Below are 27654 nucleotides of genomic sequence, written 5' to 3' on the forward strand. Positions count from 1 at the left end.
TTGAATCAGTCTGTTTCTTGGCTGTTCATGGCAGAAGAACTCACTTGCCTCTATGGTGGTGCTATCCAAGGTATCTACTTCTACACTTGTGAGGGTCTTATGGCCATTTCACAACTCTCAGGTGATAAAGCAGGGCTTCCTCTTGATTCTTGTAAATTAGAAAGAGGATCTGAAGGAAGCAACACGCAGGGGAAGCAATATGTTCTCCACTTGTTTTTTTATAAACAAACTTGAGCAGGGCAAATGCGCTATAGGAGTTTTGGCAGAATCCTCTCGACTAATAAGAAACTTTAAAAGTAGGTTATTATACAATATCCTTCCTTATCTCTTGCCTCCCTTGACATAATCAGTTCTGCTTATAGTTCATCAAGTGCTTATAGTTCTGTGACAGCTGCAGGCAAGCTTCTGCAGATCAGATTTAGCTACCAGTTTGCATCCAGTCTCTCTTCCACTGTGATTCAAATCTGCAAGATAAGGAGCACAAAAGTAACTCTGTGTTGTCCGTGGACAAGCAATTCCAGTCAAACCTCTATTGTATGTTCTAGAAAGAGAGCAAGTTAAAAGGTATAAAGGAGGATTAACATAAAAATGAAAGTGTAAAGGCAGTTGATAGTTAAATCCAGGTTTTCACAGGTAGATATGTATTACTTTACACAGATGGTCTTAAGAAATATACCAAATTGCTTGGATTATGCTCCATAAAGCCTTTTGAATGTTCAATACATGGTGCAACAAAATACAGTTGTTGCTCATATGTTATGTGGTATGTACACATGCTTCCATAAAGAACAGCATTTGTTTCATAGGCATTATATCTTCATTTGTGACATGCTTTAGGGCTTAACTATACCTTACAAATAACCCATAATTTGAAGAAGGAATTCCTTAACTACTAGAAGCATCTGTTTGTGACAGCCGGAGCTTTTCTCACCTTACGAAGTTTGCATATTAGTTTGTTTTATTTTTGATCCCCACTCAAGGTCCTCTTTTCATGAGCTAAACATAGGCTTCATTTGCATGTCTGATTCCTTGAACACAACAATCCATTTCAGTCACATCTGTGGAACATGAACATGATTTCAGCCTTGTTGATCAGTTTTATCTGTAATGTTCAGTTAATAACTACAGTGATTGGAAGCAGCAGATGAGTGAGAAATAACTGAGATGGGAACATAAAGAAATGCAATGAGAAAATGTTGCTAAGAACAATTCAGGGTCCGTTGGTGTGCATGATACAATTATGCTTCACAACACCAGCACTAAGGACAATATTTTGAAATATAGTATAAAAGACACAAGAAATTGGTACATCTGAATCAATAAAACTTACATGCCAGTGCCTTTTTCAATTAGGTGCCTACTTACAAAATGGCTTTAATTTGGAATCTCTTCTGGAGATGTTAGTTGGAACCTGGGATTAAACTCTGTTAATTTAATATTGTTTTTGTAATCTGTTGCATATTGTATTACAATAAAATCCAAGCTGCCAGTGACAGCTGCTCAGCTTTGTACATTTTAAAACACCAGGCCATTTATTATTAAGTATTTTAAAATGTTTTTGGAGAATGTTAACTTGTTTCTGCCACTATTTCCTTTTTTGTAAAAAAAAAATTATTGCAAGAATTACAGGGACTTGTGTCCTCATGGTACCCGTGACAGTGTGTATGTATTGGGAAGTGAAAACCAAAGCTGCTGAGGTCCTACATCAGCAAGAAGATAGATGTGAAGGTAGCAGAAGAGCAGATAGCCAATAGGAGAGATCCTCAGTTTCCTTCTAAAGAGGCTGCATATCTTTCTCAGCTGATCTTGCAGAGAAGTCTAGACTTCCTTCTCATTCCCCTCTTCCTCTGCTTTCATTTGTCTCCTATTACCCCCATTTTTTGTGTGTGCTAACTATCCTTGATTGGAGAGCACCATAGCATCATTCCACCTTTGGGATTGAGGTAGCATAGCACTAGAGTCCTTTAAGAGGGTGGGGGATGGAAAAGGGGGGGAAAAAGAGAAAATATTTGGTTAAGGAAGGGAAATACCATAGTACTTAATTCTGCCCCTGGTACAAAGTGGCACATACCTTTTGAAAAAAGAGGGAAACATCTGTGAGAACTTATGGAACCCTTTCCCCTGCACTTAGTACGATAATAAGAACATCATTGGGGTGTTGAGAAAATTTCTGCTAAGGTCATGCTTCATGAGGAACTTTAAAGGAATATAAAGGCTCTGTCTGAAAGAACCCATAGGTAGTCCAGCTATACAGAATTAAAGTGTAGCTTCCAGGATAAAACAATTGTTTCAAAATAGAGATGCAAAAGGTCAGCATTCACATTTGCTGAAACCAAGCCCTCATTTCCAGATATTAGTTGGGGGCACTCATGGTCTAAGCAAAGATTTGCTGCAGCCAAAAAGTTGAAGGTGAGGCACCCAATCGACTCTGGTTGTCAACCAGCTGTGCTTTTGCTCTGGTTTTTTTCTGATTTTGAAACCCGCATCCCTTCTTTAGCAAAATCTGCTGCAGCGGATGAACACAGCTACTTTCCTACATTTGTCTACTAACTTATGTTTGAGGGACAAACCATGCATCTGTCACTAGAACTTGAGTCTGTTAGTGTGCCAGATACAGTATATGGTTCAACTAGGTCTTTATAACAGAGGAATTAAACTTGGCAAATGAATCCTATGTTTAGCTCCAGGAAGCAAATCACTAAACAAAGCAAGCTAATTTGAAAACTACAGGAGGTATAAAAAGCTTTTGCTGTGATGAATCAGACCTCTTTGAGCACCTGAAGAAGTCCCTCTTCTAAAGATGGGTAACATACAAACTAAAAATTACAGATAATCATTAGAAAGGGGAACTCCTCAAGGGTGAAAAGTGGTCTGATTTGTGATGGCAAAAGCTTTTTGTATCTCCCTTAATTTATAGTCACATTCAAGTCTCAGCTTCAGGTTTTGTTGATATAACATGGCCCCTGTTAGAGCCCAGGGAGATGCCCTGAACTGAAAACAGAACACTGACTGAGCAAAGAAAGAGACCAGGCAGGATAATAAGTGTCTTCAGCAGTGAATTCCATTGTGTTCATAAATTTGCTGTGTCTTGGAAGTCACATGGAGTCAATGTTAATGTTACATTTTTTAATATGGATACTCTAATGGTAATGCAGATGGAGACAGCAGCCCCGAAATGAAAAGACGCATGCTTCTTGGGAGGAAAGCGATGACAAATCTTGACAGCATCTTAAAAAGCAGAGACATCACCTTGCCAACAAAAGTCCGAATAGTCAAAGCTATGGTTTTTCCTGTCGTGATGTATGGAAGTGAGAGCTGGGCCATAAAGAAAGCAGACCGCTGAAGAATTGATGCCTTTGAATTGTGGTGCTGGAGGAGGCTCTTGAGAGTCCCCTGGACTGCAAGGAGAACTAACCTATCCATTTTGAAGGAAATCAACCCTGAGTGCTCCCTGGAAGGACAGATCCTGAAGCTGAGGCTCCAATACTTTGGCCATCTCATGAGAAGAGAAGACTCCTTGGAAAAGACCTTGATGTTAGGAAAGTGTGACAGCAAGAGGAGAAGGGGACGACAGAAGATGAGATGGTTGGACAGTGCCTGCGAAGCAACCAACATGAAATTGACACAACTGCGGGAAGCAGTGGAAGATAGGAGGGCCTGGCGTGCTCTGGTTCATGGGGTCACAAAGAGTCGGACACGACTAAACGACTAAACGAACGAATGAACGAATAGTGGGATGATCATAAATAGGGTTGATTTTGTTTTCTTATTTATGAGATTAATATTCATCAAAAGGTAGGCCTGTTCAGCAATGTCTGTAGTCCCACTTAATTCTCCCATGGAGCTATAATTACTTGAGGGAGAATGAAGATCCACGATCTGCATGCCTTTCATCATCAACCCTGTCACCTTCCATGAGCTGGAAGGGGAGTGACTGCCATAGATACCCTGCTCTAGTCGTTTATGTTTTCTACATGAATGAGAACCTTGAAATTCTAAGAGTATATCTATAGTAGATAGCTATATCAGTTCATACCACTGCTGCAAATATTGCCAGGCTCCTCTCACTTTCTGGTGGCAACCTTCTTATTTTCCTTGGGCTCCTACTCAATTCACTTCCCTGCATCTAATCCAGCACAGAGTGTTTAAATGGGAAATAAAGAATTCCGTCCATGGTATATGGATTTAGGGCAGCATTGCAGGAATCTGTGTGTTCCTCATTCAACTGTACTCCAGGTGAGTTTCAACAAAAAGACATAGGCCAGAAGCCTTTTTATAATAGCAGAATGTTCTGCTATTTTCAAGCAATCTCTGCTTGTAGATAATGCAAGCTGGAGACCGACTCTGTTGGAAACAACAGAGTCTACACGTGGGCAGGCAGGTAGGTAGGGAATACACCCTTGCTCATTTGGCATATTTTGGCAACCACTGGCACAGGGGGACCATTGGGCATGTGCACATGGGTAATAGGTTTAAGGCTGTAACTTTTTATTCCCAGGGCTGTTACAGGGTCAGAAATCAAAAGGAATTAAATTATCTCCAGCAAATGTACAAGCTTCAGTAGTTGTTTATGGTTATGCTTGGATTATGAACCTGAACTTTGACACAACATCATTTACAGTAACATTGCCCTCTAGACTGTAGCATACTTTTCACTTTTTCTTATAAATGATGTCTAAACTACATCTCTCTCATTCTAGCCACATCCAATCTCCTTTATGGCTTTATTCCAAACTAACATTCAACTACAACTCACAACTTCCTCTCTTTAACCTCCCTCCAGCCTTGCAAAGATTATGATTGGCTAGGTCAAAGAGCCAATTAAAGGGCGTACAGCTACCTACCTCAATCACTGTAGTTGCCATGGCTCACACCTTCATGTCACCTTACATTTAGCTGAGCTTCCATAAGGAAAAAAGAAAATGAATTGTATGTATACCAAGTTTCATTTGAACCAAGCCAGAAACAGCATTATTTTATTGACAGTGCCATCATCAGTGTGTCCTGCTCTACTTTAGTCCTTTCACTGAAGGACTCATATTTTCCCATCTTTTCTCATTAGAAGATCCCCCCACTGTGAACTTCTTAATAAACTGGATGGAAATTGTTCAGAGGAACAAGCGCTTATGCAATTAAGTAGGAAGTTGTGGGAAATGCTGAATATATTATCCATTGCACACTATAGTCTTTCATTATATACGCAAATTATTTTTCAAAATTGACTTAATGTTTTGCCATTTAGGCATAATAAATAAGATGAACTGCTTTAAGCAGTTGGTGATATTTGCATAATGGCTGGTGGCTCAAGGACTTCTCAACCCCCCACCATTTCTCTCCAGGAAGAAAAATAAACAAAACAAAACAAAATAAAAATCTTGGTGGCCATACCAGACAATTCTGAGTACACATCTCTGAGGGTGGTTTTAAGTATGATGATAATAAAATGTTGTAGGCTTGCACAAGAATACACAATAAAATGTTGTAGGCTTGAATGATAAACCTATGGATGGGACTCAGCTCTTGTATGTATGTATGTATGTATGTATGTATGTATGTATGTATGTATGTATGTATGTATGTATGTATGTATGTATGTATGTATGTATGTATGTATGTATGTATGTATGTATGTATGTATGTATTTATTTATTATTTATTTATTTATTTATTTATTTATTTATTTATTTATTTATTTATTTATTTATTTATTTATTTATTTACCATATTTTAAAGCCGCACCATTACCAGTGGCTTCTGGGCAGCGTACAACAATATTAAAACTTAAAAACTTAAAATAAAATCTTGCCACTTAGAACTCAGTGACATTAGATGCTTTACAAATAAAATGCAAGATGATGAAGACACCATTGTACATGAATTCATGCAGTACAGTAGTACCATGACTTACGAACTTAATCCATATTGGAACGGCGTTTGTAAGTCGAAATGTTTGTAAGTCGAAGCACCATTTCCCATTGAAATGCATGGAAACGGGATTAATCGTTCCAACATTTCAAAAATACCAAAAAACAAAAATAAAAATAAACAGAGCAAGTCCCATGCTGGTACTGCAAACAACAACAACAAAACCAAAAACAAAACAACACCGACCCTCAATCCCCCCCACCAACAAAACAAAAAACTTTTTTTAAAAAGCAGCACCTTACCAGTCTGAAGCCACCTCAGTCTCTCAGGCTTCCACTGCTGCTGTGACTGCCGCCGGCAGGAGGCGTGAACTATGGCCAGGGGCGAGCGGCCAAGTGCCTGCCCAGCTCAAGCCTCCCGGCACTCCACTGCCTCCACTGTGGCTGGGGGCAAGTGCCCAGCCAGCTCAAGCCTCCTGGTGCTGGGTGACCACTGCCTCCGATTGCAGCAGTCTCCCAGGGCTTCCCCGCCTTCAGGCTTTCCCAGGGGGTAGGCCCAGTCTACCAGGCTTTCCCAGGGGGCAGACTGGGCCTAACCCTGGGAAAGCCTGAAGGAGCTGATTATGGTGTTGGGGACTCCCAGGAGGTCTCCGATGGCAGCGGGGAAGCCTTGGGAAATCCTCCTGGGGGTCCGATTGCGATGGTGGGAAAGGGCAGGGAATTTAAAAATTCTCCCCCGCCACCACAACTGGACCCCCAGGAGGTCTCCAATGGTGGTGGGGAAGCCCTGGGAGGTGTCCCTGGGCTTCCCCACCACCATCGGAGACCTCCTGGGTGTCCCCTGCCACTGCAATTGGGCCCTCAGGAGGCCTCCAGAGACCTCCGAAGGTGCCGATCACAGTGGTGGGGGACCCCCAGGAGGTCTCCAATGGCAGCGGGGAAGCCCTGGGAGACCTCCCCCGCCCGCCACCATCAGAGACCTCCTGGGGGGGTCTGTTTTCCTAACCGTTGGGGCGAAAGAGCAGCCTCTTCACCACCAACGGTTTGAATGGATCGAAAAAAGGCAGGGGAAATTTGAATTTCCCACCCTTTTCCCCTGCCTTTTTTTCGTTCTCAAGTCAAGGCTCCATTCACAAGTCAAAGCAACATTTTGTGAACGGAGCTGTTCGTAACTCAAAATGTTCACAAGTGGAGATGTTTGTAAGTCGAGGTACCACTGTACTGTTACATAGCGTGCACTGGACAATATAAACAAATATATAAGCAATGCCCATGTTAAGATTTCAGAAATAAGTGCAAGTCTAGCTGACAAAGATGGCCAGAAGCCACACAAACTGACACTAGACCATCTGAAGCTGTGCTTGAGACCACACTCCTTCCACTCTAGGGACACTGGAAATAAGGATATTGGACAACAACTCCCACCCCCAAACCAAAGGAAGCAAAAACAACAACAAAACAAGAGGTAGAAATGTTGCGGCACCTTAAAGATTACCTGCTGTATTTTAATGTGAGCTTTCATGGATCAAGTCAACTTCCTCAGACTTGAATGCCTGGACTTTTGTACTTGCTCCACAAAGACTCATATTAAAAATTGGCATTTAGCCTTTAAGGTACCACAGTGTTTTTGTCTCTTGCTTTTTTGTCTTCTTTCCATTTGTTATGTTTTGTTTTTGTCCGATATTCTTGCAGAGACTAACGCGACTGTTTCCTGGAAATTAGGAATGATTTCTCTTTGAGCTAACTTGGTGCTGTGTTCCTGGGCTGGAGGTGGTTTGCATCTGTCGAAACCGAGTCCCTTCCTTGCCTCCATTCCTTCTATCCTTCTTTTAGCTCTTCTATCAGGAGGTTTCAGTCAGCGGAGCAAAACAGAGTTCAACTAAGAGACGGCTGCTTCTGCTGGCAGAAGTGGATTTTTATCAGGAGAAGATGTTTCTGCCAAACCTTAATCCCTATATCTGGGGCATCCTTTTGAGGACTGCAGTTTCAGAGACACAGAATCAGTAAGCTATTGGGTAAGCCCTACCCTACAGGGCCCCTTTGAGTTTTGATGCCACTGTTGTTTATAGACAGAAGGGCCCCATAAACAGATGAAACTCTTTACTAATAACACCTCACATCATTTGAAGTCCCCTTCACAGGCAAAGTGAGTAGGAAAAGTGTAAGGCCTCTCTTCTGGCCTGCCCCAATGATGTGCAGCTCTCTGCATGAGCCACGCCACAGGTCTACACAGGCAGCTTCCCCAGACTCTGTAAAATTGCTCCACCTGCATTCCATACTGGGAGTGTGGGGGGAAAATACATGTACCCAGCCCACATACTGAAAGAACATAAAGAGGTCTGAGAATGGCAGTTTTAGTAGATCTTATATTCCCTTATGTAATCCTGGCCAGGCTTTGAGATCTGCAGAAGTGGCCTTTCTTTCCTTTTCACCACCTTCAGAAGCATGTCTGGTAATGCCTCAAGACAGGTCCTTTTCAGGGGCCACTCTCAGACTATGGGATTCTCTGCCGAGGGAGGCAAGACTGGCCACCTCCTTCAAGCAGCAAATAGAAAGCTACCTATTTAGGCAGGCCTTTGGCAGCTAACTGACTGCTAAGGTCCAAGGTTTTAAAGGGTGTGCCTCGCGGCAATTATAATTTTTAATAGTGAGGTTGAAGAAAGATCGAATAACATTTTCGTTTGTTGGGTTGTCAGTGTATCATACTAATATCTAAGAAACTTATCTACATTGATGCACCTTCTCTTTCGAATATGATTAGATGAAGGATGATACAGAAATATTTGAATAAACAAACTATCTTCTCTTTTGGTTCTGAACTTCTGATGTTCAGCTTTCGACTGGCAAGGCACAAAGCTTTTTAAACAATGAGATACAACTCTCACCACAAGTCTTATCATAAAACCTGAGTCTCAAATGCTTGTTTTTGTCACAACTGATAAGAAATAAACTGTAACAAATTATATGAATACAATATTTTACCCTGAGTTAGCTAGTACACAATGATGCGTTTTAACAAGCTTAATCATATCTCTGACAAGCCTGCCACGACATACAGTATGATCAGCCTAGGCTGTTGAAATCCAACCATGGTCTTTCAATCAAAACCAGCACAACGATCTAGCAAAATACAGAAAATGAGAATATTATGGATTTAAAAAGCTACATTGATAATATTTTGAGGCTGTCAGCTTTGCTTTATGTCACTAAACATTCATGTTGAATATGCAAATTTGTGGGTACAGTATGGGCTTCAAAGTACTAAAAGATTAGACCAGAAGATGCTGCAACATTACCATAATGTCAGTCAAAAAGGCATGCATTTTCCTTAAGCCCTTTTCTCAGACTGTCATTTGTCTATCTTTTCTGCATATAAATGTATTGCAGCTCTATTCTTATGACCCTGATCCTCAAATGGAATCATATGACTTAAAGCACAGAGTCCAATTCTTGATCTGCTGTTAGTATGGTATCACGCCCAGATACCTTTTTTTAAAATAACACCCTTGGCATCAAAGATGATACTGTACAGTGGTGCCTCGCTTAATGACGATAATCCGTTCCAGGAAAATCGCTGTTAAGCAAAAACAATGTAAAGCGAAAATAAAAACCCCATTGAAATGCATTGAAGCCCATTCAATGCATTCCAATGGGGTAAAAACTCAGTCCAGCAAAGATCCTCCATACAGCGGCCATTTTCGCTGCCTGTATAGCGAGAAATCCATCCCTAAGCACAGTGGGGAGTCATTTTAAGCACCCGGTGTCCATTTTGAAACCCCAACGACCAGCTGTTTTTGATCGTCATAAAGCGAAAATCGGTTCCCGAAGCAGGGAACTGATCATTGCTAAGCGAAATTCCCCCATTTAGACCATTGTTTTGCGATTGCAATTGCGATAGCAAAAAGATTGTCGTAAAGTGGATTCGTCGTAATGCGGGGGAATCGTTAAGTGAGGCATCACTGTACTCCTTTTCCATGCATGGCATCAGTTCATGAGTTCCACCTGCCAGATTAGAAACAGGGCTGAAGACAAACTAGGTGCTCAAATTCTCAGATAAAAACCAGTCCACAAACAATTGGTTGCATCTTCAATTAAACAGGTATTAGGGCCCAGAAAGAAAGAAAGAAAGAAAGAAAGGGAGGGGAGGGAGGGAGGGAATTGTTGTGTTTGTATGTTGGAAGCTGCCTAGAGTGGTCATTTGACTAGATAGGTAGGGTATAAATAAATAAATAAATAAATAAATAAATAAATAAATAAATAAATAAATAAATAAATAAATAAATAAATAAATAAATAAATAAATAAATAAATAAATAAATAAATAAATAAATAAATAAATAAATAAATTTGAAGACTGTATGTAAAAGTCTCAGTGTTCTACCTCGTAATCTGTTTTGATGGAGACCAGTATCACAGAGAATGACATGATGCACTGCTTCTAACTAGAGCTTGGAAACAAGGTGTCATCTTTTTATGAGCCTTGTTTCTAACCTAGCAAGTGGACTTTGTGAACTGAAACCATGCCTCCAGAACATACCTCATTTTAAAGCAAAGTAGATAGCCATGAAAGACTGTATGAAACCAAATGCAGAACCTACACAATACACATTCATGTTGGAGGAGGACCTAATTCCAATACCAGTCATTAATCTTTTCTCCTTTTTTCTCTGTGTTACATCCAGGTATGAAATGGAGCTTCTTTTACTGAAACTGTAATTCCTAGTCCATGATTATATCTCTCTTTGATCAAATCACTCACTAGAGAAAAATTGTGCTGCTATGACATTTTCTTACAAAATATGCAGTTCCTTCAGAGCACAATTAGGTTTGCAAATGAAGCCCATGTTTACTTCTGGTGACAAATCACAAAAGAAAAAACAAGCTGGTTTTCACAATGCAGAGCCAGGCATACTTGTACTGTGACAGTAACCTTATCACCTTAGGAAGCTCTGTTTCTAATGATGTGCATTGTCTTTGGGGGGCCTAAATGCTTGCAGGGGGTAGAGGTTTATATATATAAATTCAATTATGGACATGACTTATTTTGAATCATCTTTGCATGTATGCTCACCTTTGCCAGAGTAAATTGTGTCTCTGGGGTTTATGAAATATTGGGTTGGATGCCAGGATAACCTTGCAGTCCAAACAGTTATTTTCCTCCCCTATCTGTAACACTGATCTAGCACTATCCCAGTCTGGAAACAAAACAAGACAAAACCACCAAATATTAAAACATGATAAAGGACCCCAAAAATCACTTTAATCCCTTCTGGCCTACTTGCTCTTTCTCTCTTCCTCCAAAGAAGGGAGTGGCCACAGGAACGTATTTCCAGCTGAGGAAGGTGGAAGAAGAAGGGGATGGTGTAAGGGTAACTCTGCAATCTGATCTGTTATATAATTTTAGTCTGTTACACTGATCCTGTGCTATTCTAGTTGGAAAAAAACATATTTAAAACTATTAAAAATCACACCACAGCAAAATAGCATGGCCATGAGATGGGGGTGAATGGCTGTAAGAGGCAGCCACCGTACAGGTTGGTCCAGGATAAAAACCTCAAAAGCAGTTCCCGGATGGTGTGCCAGCCCCCCAAACATCTCCCCACCACTACAGCAGTTCAGGGTTTCAGTTTAGTTTTCTGGTGCAGACATTTCACTCCAGGAATGCATAGCCTCAGGAGGGCGAAACACACTGGAGCCCTCATTTTGCCAATTTTAAAACGATTTTAAAAGGCCTGTTTAACCCCCTCAACTGACATAAAACACATTTTACCCTCGGATTAAAAGTTTTCCCAAGAGACACACTGACCCTCAAACCACTTGACTTCTACTGTATGTGACTTTACACCAATTTCAATCTCCCCCCCCCCGCAATCCAGCTACTGATTTATTTCAATAGTGTAGCTGCACCCTAATCTAAGAGTATAGGCTGGATCTTGCGTGGCAAACATGTAGGATCTTCTGCTGCTTCATCTCTTTCTTTGTTTTTTAATTGACTGTGTTGTAGGATTCTAAGGCTCCATCTCCTCCTCTTGTCTTTTGAATGTACTGCATTGGGTAAATGCCTATCATGTAGTAAAAAAAATGTGAAATCTTGTAATGTCTGCAGGTTTAATCACTTTTCATCCTGACATTCCTTGGCTAGGATAGCTATGTAAGCACTTATTACAACATCTGAGTGTGCCGGGTCAAAACTTGAGGACATTGATATGGTTTGAAACTTTATATGATGTGCTGATTGTATTTCAGACAGTGAACAGCTTTGATAGTGTCACCTACTTTTCCATCAAACTTCACTTCATGTCCTATTTCCCTTTCACACCCAGTGCTACATCCCATAGTCAAATGCAGTTTCATTTGATATTATTTTGTGTTCTGGAGCTCTGTTCAAAAACTCCACAGCTATTTTACAATGCATTCACTTGTGAGTTCACCAATAAATTGCATTTCCGTGCACCAAGACACTCTTTCTGAAAGCACTGATGTGTATATTAAAGAACTGTTATTATACTTGATTTTTCCTAATTCTGTTATAGAGTAATGAGGAATTATATTTTTTCCTGTTTTTCCCACCTTGATTTTCATTCAGTGGCCTGGAGGAAAAATTAAGAATTAGAGATGGTACTGCCGACGGGATTCTGGCTGAATATTGAGAGAGCACAATTCCAAAAAATCTGGGAAAAACATGCAAGTGATTGTGCTCTGCCTTTTGTATGGTAGTCTACTACAGTGGTTCTTAACCTTTGTTACTCGGATGCTTTTGAACTGCAACTCCCAGAAACCCCAGTCAGCACGGCTGGTGGTGAAGGCTTCTGGGAGTTGCAGTCCAAAACTCCTGAGTAACTCAAGGTTAAGAACCAGTGGTCTACTACACCTTCCCAAATAACAAAATTCCTTCTTTCCCATAGCAGATGATTACTATGGTACTGCCTTGTCAGAAAATATTCTAGTTCAGAGATTTACATCAATAGTGCTCACCATGGGATCTCCCCCACAACTTGTTTTCCTCATGTTTCCTTCATTGCTATCTACTAATCTAGTTATTAATTAGACTCCAAGGGCAATTATATGAAGCAATGGATGGCATCATCGGGGTGGTGATAAGCAGAGAAACATAACAGGTATATGAAATTATATTAAAGTAAAGTGCATAGTTGTGTTGGCTGATACTGTTAGTGGGGGGGAAAGAGGCTTGGAAGAAATGTGTTTTAACGACAAGACAAAAAAATATTCATAATGGGAATGTGTCCTGAAAATAATTAATCTCCCCGAGGAGAGAAGAATCTAATCTTGTCACTATGGTGTTAATGCAGTCTTTTGCTCTGTTGTAATAAAGCATTCACATTGTACTGTGTAGGCACTGGATTTTATTGAGCACAGGTTCCTCCAGCAATTTTCTGTCTGCCAGGCAGGCCCTGTCGCTGGCAGAATGAGACAGTGGCCTCATGTAGCAAATGTTGGATAGCAGCGGCTGCGGAAGGGGTGGCCATTGAGGAGTTTCAACGGCCAGCCCTTCCGCAGCTGCTGCTACTCCTCACTATTCCTGTGAGTCGGAGAACAGGCCTGAGTGTTGCAGATTATCCTGCCTTGCAGCCCCCTCAGCTGGCCTGCTGCGTGTGTGGCTTGTGGACCAGGAAGGAGGAGTTCTCCTGTCACAAGCCAAGTCCTCTCCTCCTATCAATGTCAAAAGAAGATTAACTCCCAGCCCAGTTGGTTTCTGTAAGGCAAAAAGGAGTGGCGACACCTTTTATTTTGCCCTAGACATCAAAACATCCTGAATGGCCCTGTTCTGTGTTTCCCCATGCTTTGAGAGAATGGTGTATTCATAAACTGGAGTGGCCACTGAAATTTTAGTTAATGTCGTGTCTTTTATGTTTATAGTTCATGTGCCACAACAACAAATGACAAACTAATTCTACCCTTCAAGAGCTGGATTTTATTTTGTGCTTTTTCTCTGTTTAGCTACTAGTGGATTCAAAACAATTTCTGTCAACTTCGAGGAATTCTGAGTGTGTGTGGTGTCAGGGTGATAGACTCAGGGCATCTCAGTTCAAATCCCCTCACCGATGGGTGGCAATGGTAAAGCCACTCTTTAAATATCTCACATTATGAATACATTACCTTATTAGGACCATCATAAGTCAGGTGTGACTTGATGACATTTAGCAAAATAGCAGCTGGGAATACTAGCAAATGTTGTTCCATCTCCCAAAATGCCCCCTTCTTCCCAACAATTCAAGTGGAGGAGCAGGACTGGATTAAGACCCTTAGAGGTCCTAAGCATTTAAAAGATTTTGGTGCCCCCATATATATGTAATTTAAAATATAAACAATAATAAACCATAAAATTAATTGGATTTATTGAAATTAAACAAAACTTACAATAAAATGGTAAATAATGTTTATTTTTGTACTCTTCCACTTTATTTATGTTTGAAAAATTTTCTCCTACTTTTTTAAATTGCAAAGTCTTTGATCAGATCCTCAAAACTAATCTTATGTAACACATTTGCTTTTATACTTAATAGGGATAAGGCATCCAGCCTGCCTTGTTGCATAGTTGCTCTGATGGGATTTTTAATATACTGTACTTCAACTGAGAAAATGAACGCTCAAACTGAGCAATTTGTGACCATTGATGTTAAAAATATACGAAAGACAATGTCTACATTTGGAAAGGCACAGTCAATATTGTCTTCTACAATTATTTTATAAAGTTCAGCAGAATTGAATCTTGTTTTTACATTTTTTGTTGCACTGAACTTATGGTGCACATATGAATTAAACTGCTGAATCTCAGCTGAGAAATTACTGTTGAAGTCCTCTGGGTAAGCATTAATCAGCTTTTGACAACACTGAGAATATCTTTCAATGTTAGTAGATGAAGTGACATCATGTGGCACATCACTTAGAAAAGAAAATCTCTCTGCTATTTCTATACACACACACACACACACACCACCTTTTACACAATTGTTGACAGACTTGAAACTGAGATGAAAAGAAGAGGATATATATATCATTGGGTACCTTCTTTCTGATATGTTTGTGAGTTGTAGCTGCCTTGCAATCAACATCTGGTAGCATTTCCTTTGCAGCTGCTTCATATCTTTCAAATTCATCTCGTGAAGTACACAGTTGGTCAGTTAATGATACATACAGATCTGCACGTTTCCAAGTTCACATCCTCATTTTGTAGAATTTACTCTGTGAAAATTCTGCAAAATCTCATTCCAAAATTTCAACATAACTTCTAGCTCTTGCATCTTATCTGCAATATTATTTGCTTCTCTTCTAGCATCTCCCCTTTGTATTTGGTCTTTGGCTATATATTCTAATGCAGTGGTTCTTAACGTGGGCGATAATGCCCCCCAGGGGGCGATTTCATTTTTCAGGGGGGCGGTAGAACGAAAAGGGGCGGCGTGGGGGCGCTGGAGCTGAAGGGGGGTGGTAGGGGGGCGCTGGAGCAAGCCAAATCTGTGAAGATGGCTGCAACCTTTTTGCAGTGTGCATGAATATATATTTTCCTCCAGTCTTAATTTAGTTTCAGAGTTTTTGTCTTGAAATTTTTGGTTCCTGCATTGCGGTTTGTTTTTATCCCCTTTTTATATTTCTTTTTGCGTCTTAAAATTCACTTGCAACTAAATCATTAAATGTTACTTTTTGGGGGCATTTCATTTTCTTGGAATTGAATTTTGTTTTCAGGGGTCATTGGATTTAAGTCTCATAAATAAATAAATAAATAAATAAATAAATAAATAAATAAATAAATAAATAAATAAATAAATAAATAAATAAATAAATAAATAAATAAATAAATAAATAAATAAAGAAAGAAAGAAAGAAAGAAAGAAAGAAAGAAAGAAAGAAAGAAAGAAAGAAAGAAAGAAAGAAAGAAAGAAAGAAAGATATCATCACTGCGGGGAGGGGGGCGATGATAACTTCCTCAATGGCTCAAGGGGGCATTTCTTTCAAAAAGGTTAAGAACCACTGTTCTAATGCTTCTAAAATTTTAAGAAAATATTTCAAAATTGCTGCTGCTGCCATAGCATGTGCCTCCCATCTGGTATCAGAGAGGGATTTTTAAGACATTTTCATTTCCAATACAACTTTTAAGGATTTTCCATCAGCTACTTGATGCTGGAAAAAAGGTATAGAGTAACTGCATTGTAGAGAAGAAATTAACTGCCTCTTGATAGCAGTCAACAACACTTCGGCCTACCAGATTTAGTAAATGAGCTGTACAGGGCACATATATAGCAAACTTGTTTGTTTCTAAAAAATTTCTTTGCTGCATTGACTTATAACATCCAGACATGTTGGCAAGACTGACCCCTACATTTTGAAAAGTTTAGCCTACAAACTTAACGTAAGTACTACAACACGTGATTTGCGTTTCCTCACCAGTATGGTCTTTCATTTTCAGAAAGGTTAAAAAGCGTTCAAAAGGCTGTCCATCATTTTAAGTACCTAAGTACAACACAACTGATTGATATGTGATAGATCTGGTGTTGAATCAATTGACAAACTAAAATAACAAGAAGATTTTACTTCATCAACAATGAGCGCATGGACCATTTGTGCCATTAGTTGAATGAGTTCCTCACAGGTGGTTTTGGACAAGTAAGAAGGATTTCCTTTACCTGAATTTCTATATTTTGAAATGTGGCCTGCTAAAAATGGATCAAACTGGCTTATGAGTTCAAGCAGCCCTAAAAAATTCCCATTTTGCAATGATCCAAACCTTTCTTCTGTTCCTCGAAAAGCCAAGCCACGTTCAGCTAATGTACGAATAACAGCTATGACATGTTATTCGTACTCAAGACATGTTCCCAATAATCACACTCTTCCTGAATTTGTTTCTCCAACTGTTTGTTTTGTTGGCCCAACCCTATACCTTGTTTGTGAATTAAGTATATTAGCATAGAGTCTCAGTGAGTGGTGTTTTTCCCCCATGATTATCAATCATAATATTATTTTGCCAGTCACTGAATTTCTCTTGTAAGAAAATTTGAGAAATTTTAAGGAGGAAACAGTTTGCAAATGAAACAATAAACCAATCATGTTGATTGTAAATACAGTAACCACTCTCTTTTGTATTTCTCACCATTGGCTTTTGTCCCAACAAAAAGTTTATACAACAATACCTTACTGGCGTGTCACTACTGAAATGCCAGTAAGACTTGTCAAATGGCTCATTGTGGTGTTGACAGTCACTGGGTCCACAAGCAGTCCAATAAGCCACATCATCAGCAGAGAAATCAAGCCACAACCATGGATCCTTTGCTACATTGTTATTTACTTCATCTTTTGCAGACAGAATAATTTCATCATCACCATGATCCACTAAACTTTCATTTTCAGCAATTATTTCAGACCCAGAATGTATTGTAAAGTAACCTGATTCAACATTTGCAGTAGGGGTATCAAGAGTATTTACAGGCAAAGTAAGATCAGTAATGAGGCATGTGCTAGATGAACCTGCTTGTGACACCTCAGTGATTCTACCGTCATCGTATTTTGATTCTGAAGTGAACAAGGTGGAATTTACTGTATTTGTGTCCATTTCTGATGATGGAGATTGGTTTTTGACCTGGAATAGGTATATCATGTTGTGGAACTTGTGTGGAGAAATCAGACACCTTTGCAGTCTTGAACTCTAAATCCAAAGTCTTGTTTCTTTTTTGATAGTTTTCGCTTTTGTGCGCCACTTACCTGAACATGTTTCAGAGCACAGACAGAGTTCTGACTCCTGTCCTCTGAAGATGCCGGGCACAGAAACTGGCGAAACGTCAGGAAGAACACCTTCAGAACATGGCCAAAGAGCCTGAAAAATCTACAACCATTAATTACATTATTTGTTGTCAGTGTTATAAAAAATGGAATCAGCTGACTTACCAAGTGTCAGAGTCTGGAAACTACTAGGTGGCCCTTTGCCATCTGGCAAGGGCATCAGGGCCCAATCCACCACACAGGGTAACAGAGCTGGAACAATAAGGCTGGCAGGCAAAGCAGAAACCAGCCAGGAACAACAAGGCAAGGCTAGAACAAGGCTACACACACAGGCCAAAGCACCAGAGCAGAAGACACATGCGTTGCTGAGGCAAAGTCTGGGAGGGAGAACCACTTCTTACATAAGCCTTCCCTCCAGGCTTCCAGGTGGGCCCCTCATGAATGGCCTAGTAGCTGCTACTCAAGCCAGGGCCTGATCCTGCAGACACCAGGCAATTCCTGGGTTAGGCTGGCCCTGATCCTGTAGTTACCTTACCAGAGCCATGTAGGCCAGATCCTGACACAAAGTTACAATGTTAGCACGTGTGTTGTTCCCTTTTGGCACACAGGACGGTGAGTGAGCTACTAGCGCCCTTGCACAGTCTCATTCTCAGTGGACAACTGAACGGGACAGCCGACATGAAAAAGACTTAGAAGTTAGACAAGAACAATCATGTGAGCCTCCATGGGCCGTGGGGCAGTTAAACTTACCAGATTCTAATTTTGTTGTATTCCCAAAATTAATGTATATCATTAACCTCTATCATTACTATTATTATTTTTACTTCCACCGAGGAGGTTATGTTTTTGTCGAAGTACGTGTGTGTGTGTTTGTTTTTTTGCTATTGACATTGTACAGATTGTATACAAATTTCACAGACTGCATACAGAGTTGCCCCTGCTTTCATTTATTGGAGGGGAGATTTCCCCCTCTTCGATTTCATGACCCTTGGCAGAGGTCTACACTCTCTGAGCACTCTTATTATTATTGTATATATCTGTATGTAATTTTTTCATGGCTGCACCATTTGCAGTATTGTACCATATGGCCCATGGTAAATTCGGCTATGGAAAATTTCTGTGCTGCTCCCTCTTCCCTTGATGCCCCTAAGCATGTGCTTATTGTGCTTAATGGTTAATCCACCCCTGTAGAGGACCCCTGACCTGCTTTTATGTATCTGATTGTCCTTTCCCCTGTGGCAACTTGCCCATTAGGGCACATATAAGATGTTTGTCCCACCTCTAGCTCAGGATGTGGTTTGACAGCCCACTTCTCAAAAGAAATGTGGGGCAGAGCACCACCTGGATTCACTTCCTGTTGAACATAGGAACACTGTGTGTGTGTGTGTGTGTAAAACAGAGACAATCAAAGAGCTACAAAAGAGAAACAACAGGAAAATGTCAACCTCAGTTGTGCCGATCACTGGTCGTATTATCTTTTGCTCCACCAGCCACAATGAATGCCAGCGGCTCCTACCCATAGCTGAGCCCAGTTTATACATAGCCATATATCTCCATGGCCACTTTAAATACTTTTGCGATCTAGCCCCCTTTCTGGTTACTTGAATGATTTCGATGTCCCCTTCTGCATATGAACTAATAATAATCTTAAAACTGCAGGGCTGGAAAGGACCTTAAGGATTATCGGGTCCAGCCCCTATCAAGGAAGCACAGTGCAGTATTGAACTCCCAGCTTACCTAAACCACTAAGCTATCCGGCAGTTGTAATCAGTGTGGTATGCTGTGCATGTACTAGAAAGGCAATAAAATAAGTATTGATGTTCTTGTTTGTCTGCCTCTTGGTTAATCCACCAGCGTATGTATTACTACTGTCTCTGTACAGAAGGTTTTGACTGAAGAGTTTATAATTGAATGGTTTGGAATCTCAAACCTTGGTTATTGGAAATGGAGGGTCTGCATTTAAGAGAGGATGTACATCAATGTGTAGAAAAAGGAAAGTTCTATTCTTATAAAGCCTAATCACAATAGGCTGTTAAACTTGAAAAGGGAAGTCAATTAATCAAGCACGGCCTTGCAGGGGAATAAATTAGGAAGGCAATATATCAATATCCCCTTTCTTCTGACAGGCCCAGTAATCATTTCATTCTCTCATTACAGTTTTTAGAAGTCTAGGGCATATTTCACAAACATTTTTCTTCTGTTTGTTAGCACTTTGCACAAAATACATTATTGTAAGATTTCCCAAGTTTTCTTCTTTGTTAATTCTCAAAACATCTGAAATAATAAGTGTCAAACATCTCTGTTATAACTTGGAGTTTATTCTTTGGCTCATGCAGAGTTAAATGGACTACATTGGATCCTTTAAAAAAAAATCAGGCCACATACAAAACTGTTATAAATTGGCATTAGGCAAAGAGAATTGTACAAAAGCTTCCATTGCCTAACGTAGCCTTAATCAAATGGGTGCCCTCTAGATGTGCTGGACAACAAGTCCCACCATTCCTAGCCATGTGCCCATTGGTCAGGTTGGTTGATGGCAGATGTAGTCCAATATATTAGGCTATAGTCCTGTTGCTCAGACAGGGTAATCCCCCATCTCTGACCCTTTAAAAAAATCTCATGTGCAGGTCTCCTATGTGTCTACTTGGAAGTAAACCCCGTTGAATCCAATAGGACTAGCTTAAGTGTTTAATAGGATAGTAGCCTTAAGAGTTAAAACAGACCATAAAGTGTTGATGTCATTAGAAGCAGAGCCTGCCTGTGAGGTTACATTTGTTTGTTCAGAAGCTGCAGCTTAGCTTGCTTTTGTTTGGTGATTGGTCATTGGGAGATAAAGCAAAGCGTGCTGCTTATATACCGCCCCATAGTGCTTCAAGCACTCTCTGGGTGGTTTACAATTATGCAGGCTACACATTGCCTCCCCAGCAAGCTGGGTACTCATTTTGCCGACCTCGGAAGGATAGAAGGCTGACTCAACCTTGAGCCGGCTACCTGGGATTTGAACCCCAGATCGTGAGCACAGTTTTGGCTGCAGTACAGCGGTTCAACCACTGCGCCACGAGGCTAAGCCAGGGATTCATTCGCAATTGTATTGCTTAATCCCCTTAGTTTTGAACTATGATGTCTAGAGAAATAACGTATTTTATTTCCTTCTCCTAAGGAAGCAGACATCTGATCTACTTCTATGCAATACCTTGTTGGGGATCTCTGTGTGCACTTCTAATGGTGCACAAGCAACTGTGAGATGTGGCAACGTGCCCATTGTGCAAATTAGAAAGGCAAATCAATAAATAGTACAATCATTTGGTCACTATCAGTTGGGTGCCAGCAAGACACTGGTCTTAGTTATTGAAATCAGTCTAGGTTGCTACAGAGGTCCACCTGATAGCAGGCATAGGTGGTGCATGACCAGAGCAGGGGAATCTTCCCTTCATCTGCTATGTCTCCCTGCGTGGGCATTTAAATCTTCCCTATGGTCCAGCTGTAAGTTCCACAACAACACAGAACCTTCCTAACATGTTACCAAAGATGTTTAGAACTATGTTTGTCCTTTACTGACTTGATACCCTGGTGTCCTCCACATCTTTAGCACTTGTATGAAGGTCCCAAGCAAGTGCTGTTCCAGGTCCAGCTGCCATTTGGAACAACTTAGGAAGGCTTCAGCAAAACATGGAAACCATTTATGAAGAATGAAAACAATGGCATGCTGAAGTGATCCATACTTAAGCAGTGGTAGGATCCAGAGCATCATCCTACCCCTGTTCAATTATGGGCGGCTTCAGAATGCAATTATATTCATTCTTCCTAGAATGATTTTTTTGCAGTTATTGCATGATAGACTGCTAGCCTCATTAGTAATACAGTTATTATCACATGGCTAAGATGCAGAAAATCGTAGCTGACATTCAAGCACATTTTAATGCAGTATATCTTTTTATGCTTCTATTTTACGCAGCAAGTTTCTGGGTCATCTTTTTTCCCCAGATTTATGCAAATCATTGTGTTTCATTTGGTAAACACCTCTCAGCCAAATTGCTCTGTTTATTTTGAGGCCTCTCTGAACTGAATGACAGTGTTGAAATTTTAAAGGAAAAAAAAAAAAAGAGCAAGAGATCTCCACATATTTCTCAGCCTTCCATACTTTATGGAATATCTTGCTTTTGGATGTATGTAAATAACAAAATGAAATCTCCATGCACTTTGCAAAAGTCTTGTCTGTTTGCTCCTCCTTTGTTTTAGCCTGTGAACCTATTGCCCTTAACTGGGAGTAAACCACCTTAAACTTAGTGGGTCTTAATTCTAAGCAGACCTGCATAAGATTGCACCAGACTGCTTCCATATAGTGGCATCCTAGCTTTCTTTTGCTTAGATTGAAAGCATAGAAAGAATACTGGGACAGTGTTCCCACATACTCTTGGACAGATGTGTAGTTCCCTGGTGGCAGTTACATAAGCCACAGCTGGAAGGCTGTCTTGTCTTCAAAGCCAACCCCGATTTAGTAGGCAGAGAAAGGCACTTGCTTTAAACAGTTTGTTTGGTGTGTGTGTGTGTGTGTGTGTGTGTGTGTGTGTGTGTGTGTGTGTGTGTGTGTGTGTGTGTGTGTGTGTGTGTGTGTGTGTGTGTGTGAGAAAGGGCATCACAATATGAATTATTCTGCGATCTTTACTGTCAGAGATTGGCAGGCTGCTTGTGGGATATTTTACCTCACATGCAAAAAATAATTTGTTTCCTTATGGGTACTCTGCCCCCTGAGTTTGGAGTGGGCACCACATCCTGCCGTGCTTCAAACAGGAGCATTTCCTGTGCTCACCTGTTGTGTCTTCTGTAGACATTTTGACAGTATTGGTCACTTCTTTTGAGTCCTGGGAGGTTTTCATTTGGAAAATCCAGATATGCTATCATAACTAAGACCTAACAAAGACCTGCAGTGTAAGAAGCGGGCTGGAAAGCTCAGTGGTTATGTATCTGGCTGTGAAACCTGAGGTTGAAAGTTTGATTCCCCACTGAGCCTCCTGCGAGTAGAGCCAGCCTGTGTAACCTGGGGCAAGCGGCAACGTCCCAGGGCACCCCAGATGAAGGGAATGGGAAACCACTTCTCAGAATTCTCTGCCTAGCAAACCCTGAAAAAGGCTTGCCATAAATCAGATTTGACTTGAAGTTGTTATTATTATTATGCTGTAAGAACTGTTGTATATGCCAAGCAACAACACATTCTAAAATAGCTTTATGACTGCTGGTAGAACAGCAGTTCCCATTCTGGGCGATTATAATCAGCCAGGTTCTATGCATTTATGAACATTTCTTCTAGTCAGTTCTGGAAGATCTTAAATGGTCTAGAAATTGAACAGTTTACATACCTTTGAGAAAAGAACCAATCTCTTTGACCCCAGCCCATAAGTAACCAGCTCTTTGCTTTCCCTTAGTTTGCAAAATAAATTCATCAGCTTTATGTTGGAGTTTTATTTACAACCTTGTAAGCTGTTTCAGTCTGAGTGACTAAAATGTACTTAGAGTAAATGGGAGGAATTTTTCTGGACTCGGGTGTCTATCTATTCAGCACTAACCAAGTTCCTTCCAGCTTTTGATATCCAAAGAGAGCCTGGCAGATTTTTCTATTCTTCTCTTTTGCTGGCTGGTGACAGTTGTATTTGTTGTTAATCTGCTCGGTTGGTTGCTAGTACAGTATGTGTGCAGTAAAAAAAAGCAGAACACTCAAGTCTGATTTCAAGCAACTATAAGTAAATTCTCAAGTCATTGAGACTTAAAATACCAGTTAATGAGAAAGGGGTAGACTCTGGAGAACTTGAAGCTGTTCTCTGTGGATCTCTGTCTTTCTGTTGTACAGTGGAACCTATACTTACGAACTTCATCCATCCCAGAAGATGTTAGTTAGTTGAAACATTTGTAAGTAGAAGTAAAATTTCCCATAGAAATGCACTGAAAACTGATTAATCCATTCCAGCTGTTTTTGATTCTTATGTAGAGGTGCTGTTCGTACGTTGAAGCATTAGTTTCCATAGGAACTAATGCAAAGGCGGTTAATCCGTAGTCTACCACTAGGGGGAGAATTTTTCTTCTTTTGACCTAAGATGAACTTAGGTCAAAAAAAGGTCAGGAAAGGAGGGAGGGGGCAGGGAACAGCTTCTAAACAGAACACTTTAAAAAACAAGCACCTTTTAAAGAAAACCAAGCACCTTTTAGCTTAAAAAAAAGGGCAGGGAGGGAGAGAGGGAACACCTTTTAAACAGAACACCTTTTAAAAAGCCACAGAACCCACTCTAACCACTGGGACGAGTGAGGTAGCAGACAAGTAGCCTCTTTGCTATCCAACGGTTAACTGAAAGTTCAAATTTCCTGCCTTCCCTGCTTTTTTTTCTGTTCATAAGTTGAAATGTTTGTAGGTAGGGACGTTCGTAAGTAGAGGTTCCACTGTATAGCAAAAAGGGAATTTTAACAGAAAACTCTGCAACAGTTTGCCTCTCCAGTCTCTTTAGTACACTCCACCCATGCAACTAAACAGCCTTCAAAGAAAGAGTACGAAAGACCAGCTCAGCATGACAGGCTATTTTCATAAATGCTGTGTTTTATAAAAGAAATAAAGGCCTTCCACAATTATTTTGTGCCAATAGGAGAGATGGAGGAAAATTCTTTACTTCTCAAGTACTTTATTTCATGAGTGAAAATGGCTAATGGTGACTCCCTGTTGCTGCTACATATGCTTTAGAAACTGGAAAAGAATACTGAAGCAGTAGTATCTGCAGAGTACAAAAGCCATTCCATAGCTCAGGAAATTACTACTAATCAGTACTTTAGCTCTGCCTTCTATGCACAGAAGCTGATGTGGTAGGAACCAGATTGAGTAATGTCAAATTATATAGCACATAAAAATGCTTTCATTTCATTCTAAAGGGAAACAAAGGACTTCCAGTGAACCAACAATATAGGAATTTGAAGGGCAATTTTGAATCCACCTCATTATGTCCAAAATATACAAGCTTTGGTTTTTAAAATAAAATAATTTACTTTCCAGTGCCAAAACTGACATGATTTGCCTTACTTATTTCCCTTGTATGGGCCTATTAGATTACTAAATCCTAGGAGAACTGACTTCTTCTCATAGAGTTCCTTTGCTCCTGCTCTTCTTTCACAGTGATAGGAAGCTAACGTATTTGTATATTACACCACGTATAGCTAGCAGCCAGAGCCGGCCCTACCAGGAAGCAGAGTGAGGCAGCTGCCTCGGACAGAAGATGCTGAGGGTTGTAAAGTGGTGGCTTTTTTTTTTAAAGACACAGGTATGTGTACCATACAGTCTGCTTTGAGCCCTAGAAGCTCAGCTTGTTGTCCTTTGCTTAAGGAAAAGGGGGGTGTAGTTTTTTTCAACATGGTCAGTACTGTATTGGCAGAATGAGGCTACTTACCTCATGTAGCAAATGCTAGGAGCACAGCCATGACAGCTTGCTTAAAGGCTACACCTTTGATCTGAATCCTTTTTGGATAATTGTTGTCGAAAAGGTGTAGCTGACCAACTCCAGAAAAGCCTAGAGGACATGTCCATATTTCACCCTTGGCGTTCTGGCTTCTGACCTGGCTATGGCACTGACACTATGCTCACACCGGCAATTTGAACACATTTCTGTTCAGACTTTTAAAAAATCAGGTTCAAGTTACAAGGCATATAAACCGGTGGCTGCGTTCACATGCACTGAATAGATATTGATTCATTTCTGGTGATTTAAACCAGTTTTGGCATCTATACTACTGAGATCAACTCATTGCCACCAAACTGCATTGAACTGAATTGATTTTAAAAGCAAAGTATTTTTTTTAAAAAAAAAAAACATACCTGCTGGCCAGTTGGAAAAAAACCTCACTTTGTAGTCTATATAAATTGATTTCAACTTGCATTGTGTGAACATTAAAATTCTAAATTGATTTACATGATGCTTGAATGCAGGTTTTTTATTGCCAGTGTGAGACTGAGACAGCCCTGGTGGTCCTGGTGGATGATCTCCTTTGCTATTTGAACAAGGGGAAGTCATTTTTACTGCACAGTTAGATCTTTCAGCAGCCCTTGATATAGTGGATCATGGTATTCTCAAGACCTTTAAAGCCCTAAATGGGTTTGCACATGGGTACATCAAGGATTGCCATGTTCCATATACTTCCTCCTTGCAGTCCAGGTTACGCTCTGAAGCGCTGCTTCAGATCTTTCAGCCTTGTGCAGTTAAGAATAAAACCATAAAGTACAGAGCCTTTTAGGTGGTTGCATCCAACTTGTTCTATGCTTTGCCACCAGATTTTTACCAGCCTCTAACACTCTTTTTACATGCAAAAAACAGGCTTTTTAAAGAAGCAATTTGGTTACAAAGTTTTTCTAGCTGGTGAGTGCATTTTTCCCCTTCTTGATTAACTCCTGTTTCTATAGTCTTAAAAAAAACAAACAACCCCTATGCTACTTTGAAGAGAGCTGTACCAGACCAATGTGGCATAGTTCAGGTCAAGCAAAAGAGATACTGTAGATATAGCACTGAATGAAAGATATAGAATTTACTGGATGCTTGAAGTTTATTCTTACTGTTAAAATCATAATCTAGCAGAAATTGCAACCAATGAAGAGTGGAAAAGAGGTAGCAACTAGTCATGAAATAATCAAAGCATTTGCACATCAAATGCACACCCTCTCTTTGGCTACCATTCCACTCATCGTGGATTAAAATAAAGGGAACGTTTAGTCAAAATATCTATGGATTTTGAAGCAACAGCAAGGAATGCCAGGACTATAATGTGGAAAGAAGGAACTACTGACCTCTTACAATGGATGGAACCCCAAGAAAATGTTTAGCCCTCGGTCACACAGAGAACTGGGCTATTTGGAAGTCCATGAATAGAGTGACAGAAACAAAATGAACCTAACAAAATGGAGTTTCTGCACCAACACATTTATTTTGTGAGGGTGGAGAAGAATAGGTAGTTTCATGCCCATGTCAGTGTACTTTATGCCCCTCAGCATGTACTATGGCCGCCTTGATGTCACCTGCCCACAATGCTTTTGATTTTGCCCATTGGACAAAGTTTGTTGATTGTACTGTGGTGTTTCTAACACAAACAAAAAAAGAAACAAAAAAATTACTGTAATTTTCTAAACATAACTTATAATCAGTATATTATAAGAATTATAATATCATTAAATAATATAATGATAATATGGTTGATTATGTTTTAATTATAGTATTATAAGTTTTATCTATTAATTACAGTTATTCATTTATTTAGCTTTTTAGGAGTGTTTTCAACATTGCTGACTTTGTTCAGTGCTTTGAGTTCCCTTTTGGGGAAGGGAGGAAATATATAAGCTTTGTAAAGGAATAACAAAGATGAGTGAAACAGATGGGCCTTTATTCTGCATGTTCTTATCTGTTTATATTCAAGAAAATGCGTTTTCACTTATGACAGAGGTAGAAGAAACATAAAGAATTTGCAGTTATCAGTTATGTAATATTAGAGCTTTAGAGCCGCCTATTCTTCCCTTTTGTTTTAAGCAAAGGATAAGGCAAAGCTTTAGTAAGCAAATTGTTCCTCTTGCATTAAGCAGAGAGGAAGCTCAAGAGCCTCTTAGATCACCACTTATAGCAATACATCTGTACAAAGCTTCCTGTATTGGTAATAAGGTGTTTACATCTAGATCATAAGCAATCCCCTGTGGATCTAGCATAGTATAAAAACACACACACACCTGGATCAGAAAAGAGAACTGTTTGTTCTTTTACATGTGCAGAAATGAAGCACAAAGCATGCACTATGGAATGGTTCATGCCAGCACCTTTCTCACTCAGTAGTTACAGAGGGATTGAGTATTATTGTGATGGTTGTTTATGTGTGTTCACCAGCTACTATCATAGATGGGAATCAGTTGTTCTCTGAGGCTGCAGCTCCCACATTCTAGCAGCAAGCATGGACACTGGCCACCATGGCTGGCCAGGAGCTGTAGTCCTGAAAAATGAAGATCATCATTCTGGGAATAGGCTCCTCATCTCGTGACATCGCAGACAAAAAATTC

The sequence above is a fragment of the Pogona vitticeps genome, chromosome 2, assembly GCF_051106095.1.
Source record: "Pogona vitticeps strain Pit_001003342236 chromosome 2, PviZW2.1, whole genome shotgun sequence".
NCBI lineage: Eukaryota > Metazoa > Chordata > Lepidosauria > Squamata > Agamidae > Pogona > Pogona vitticeps.